The sequence below is a fragment of the Ischnura elegans genome (assembly GCF_921293095.1).
Source record: "Ischnura elegans chromosome 13 unlocalized genomic scaffold, ioIscEleg1.1 SUPER_13_unloc_4, whole genome shotgun sequence".
NCBI classification, from domain to species: domain Eukaryota; kingdom Metazoa; phylum Arthropoda; class Insecta; order Odonata; family Coenagrionidae; genus Ischnura; species Ischnura elegans.
Genome location: NW_025791660.1, coordinates 9,321,244 through 9,324,284, shown reverse-complemented (window position 1 = coordinate 9,324,284; position 3,041 = coordinate 9,321,244).

Genomic DNA, 3,041 nt, shown 5'->3' with positions numbered 1-3,041 from the left:
CGAAAATATTCCTTTGCGGCTACGATAGTCAATGCAAAATTGCTGACGTTTATATAATTACCGATGACGCGACAGTTTACCATTGGGGTGAAATCAAGATAACTACCCAACTAATTGTGTGATAAAAAATAATTTCTTTTTCCTGACCATTAGTTCAGTATTTACATGGTAAAAAACGTTTCATGATGAATAGGAGAATAGACAATTTACCGTGAAGTGAAAATTTGTAAATATATTCCTTGTTTCTTTGTGTACTCAAATGCACAGGTATTTTATTCATTGGGATTTTACTAACGTGAAGGGGCGAGTTAGGAGGAGAAAGGAGAAGGAATGCTAGGTAGGTTGTTTTGAGGTGAAGGGGTGGTAGTGTGTCGACTGCCAAGGATCAGGGAATACCCAGATCGTTAGGCCAGGTAAGAGTAGAAAATCCTTATCGCGAAAAAGGTTGGGAGTGCAAGGAGACAATGGAGAACTTGCAAGGATTTTGTACAGGCAATTTAACTCATGCATCGTATAGAACATGAAAAATCTTTAATATGTATACATCTCTTTAACCTGAGTGACGCATATGAACTGAACAATAGCGCCCTGAAAATAATGAAATCGTTTTACGGAATTAATGACGCGTGACGTCATATATGCCGTTCCGTGGCATGGTAACCAGGCATAACAAAGTGTTTATCAGTTCGAGACGCTGGAAAGTGGATTTACCTCTCCTGCGCTGTAGCACAAGTTTAAAGAAGTACGCTATCTGTTTTTATTTTACACTTAAGAGAATTATCGGCATGGAAGCTGGATATATTCGTGCGGAGTCCGGAAATCTGCCCGAAGTCAATTCTCCCATAATGATGGAGTACTTATTGAGCTGTGACAAGTAAACATCAGCTGAAATACGGAATGTAAAGGCTTTGCGGTAAGTATTTTATGTTATTTACAAGATAAATGAATATATAAATTGTTTTCATGTGAATTCTGTTGCAGTAGGTCGTCATTATTAGCAAAGTTGTGATAATACATGTGACCTTTTCGCAATGTTTACATTATGAATCTCTATTTCAGATCTATGAGAAAAGAATACATTGAGAGGGCGACTTGACGTGTGCCAATACCAAGATCTAATAATTTATGCCGGGTGAAGTGTTTTTCTGAAACGTAAAGTTACGGCCAAAAATTATAATGCCACCATGGTGTTTGACGAAGCGTCGAAGACGATTTTGAACATTGCCTGTCACGATTGCACAGCGTCGTCGGGTAATTATAATGCTTCGGCGTAATGATCCATTAGTACTAGTTATTTACTAATTCATGCATATCTTTATTAGTAGCTGCGACCAGAGTTAATGGCTTTATAAGTACCTTTATGTTATGATGTTTATTTGTAATGGTTTCAAGTAACCCTTAAATTTATTGTAATTTCATCAAATTTTAGACGTATACCGACGTTTACATAGACGAAATATGCAAGTAGAATCGATGGTAATATGTAAAATAATAATTTGTAAAAAATAAAATGTGAATTATTTTTCTGGAAGATGACTAATGATGCAATGTTTACCACTTCATGTTTTAAGGGGGGTGGAAGCAAGCCTTCCTTGGCTTTCCTAGTGTGGCTCCACAACAAGAGCTTTCCTAGAGCTAGAGCCTTCCCCAACTGAAGTTGAGTGCTATTGGCGCAAACCACCTTTGTCTGGTGTGAGAAACCAACTCCTTATGGCCACTGATCTAGGAAATTTGAAGCCTGTGGACCCAATTCTTGGAATTGTTGATTTCAAGGACCGGGTATAGATGGAAAATAACGATCAGTGTTCTGTTGGCTTACAACTCTCCCTCTCACTCCCTTGAGCAGTTGGACTTATTTCATCTGGGAATTTTATTTAAAACTCAAAATTTGACCCATAAGCTCTATGAGGATTCAGCTGACAGGTTTTCGGAGTTACTACCGCGTAGATTCATCTCTGCAGACGACAGTTTCACCGGCATTACAGCAGGCTTCTTCAGGTCAATGAAGTGGAGATCCGTGGTATCGACCGTCTCTTAAACACCCCGTCGGAGGCCGGTGCAAGAAGCCTGCTGCAATGCCGGCGAAACCGTCGTCTGCAGAGATGAATCTACGCGGTAGTAACTCCGAAAACCTGTCTGCTGAATCCTCACCACACCGCGAAAGCCTACACAAGGAGATCTATGAGGACTTCATTCAATTTGCTAAGTCAAAAATGACCCTGCCCCTTTGTTTACAAGCATCATCATTGACTGTTTGGCAGGCATCATGTCACCTGTGGCATAAGTTGAGGTATGCACAATTGGGTGCCTCAATGATTTATACAGAGGCTAACTGTAAGATGGATGGTGGTGGTACCCTGGCAGAGCAGCTGTTGGGTGCTCGACCCTTTAAAATCACAGGGCCTATGAAGAGGGGGAAAGACCTGGAAGGTGATGTCATTAAGTCATTAAGACGAGAGTTGGGTGTTAGTTTTGAAAATACAGGACTTTTATTGAAGGCTGAACTCCCTGAATTTGTGGCATCGCCTGATTAGTTCTGAATATGTGGTAAAGGTGAAGTGTCCCACATCTGAAACATGCAAGAATTATATTAGCAAATGTGGGAAAGTTGGCGGTAGATGCCATGCACAACTGCAACTCCAAATGTTCTTTTATGGGAAGGAAAAAGGAATATAGTGCGTTGCTGACCCTAAGTACGAAGTCATTTCCAAAATTGAAATTAAAATTGTCAATTATGATACAAATTTAGCGAAGACACTGGTTGACTGGGCCAGAGAACTCTGGAGAAAAAATGTATTCCCACTGTTAATTAAAGCCCTTTTATTTCAATAAAATGTTTTGATGTATTTTAATTTACAATTTCTTTTGAAACCTTAATCCATTTAAATTTCACCAGAAGTCAACTGTCTATGTTAACAACCTATCTCTGTATTCCATAATTGGAATGGTTGGATTCTGGATGGCAAAATGTAAGTAATGTGAATATGAAAATATGAGTCACCTGAGAAAATATGAGGTGCTTCTAAACTTATGGTAAAATA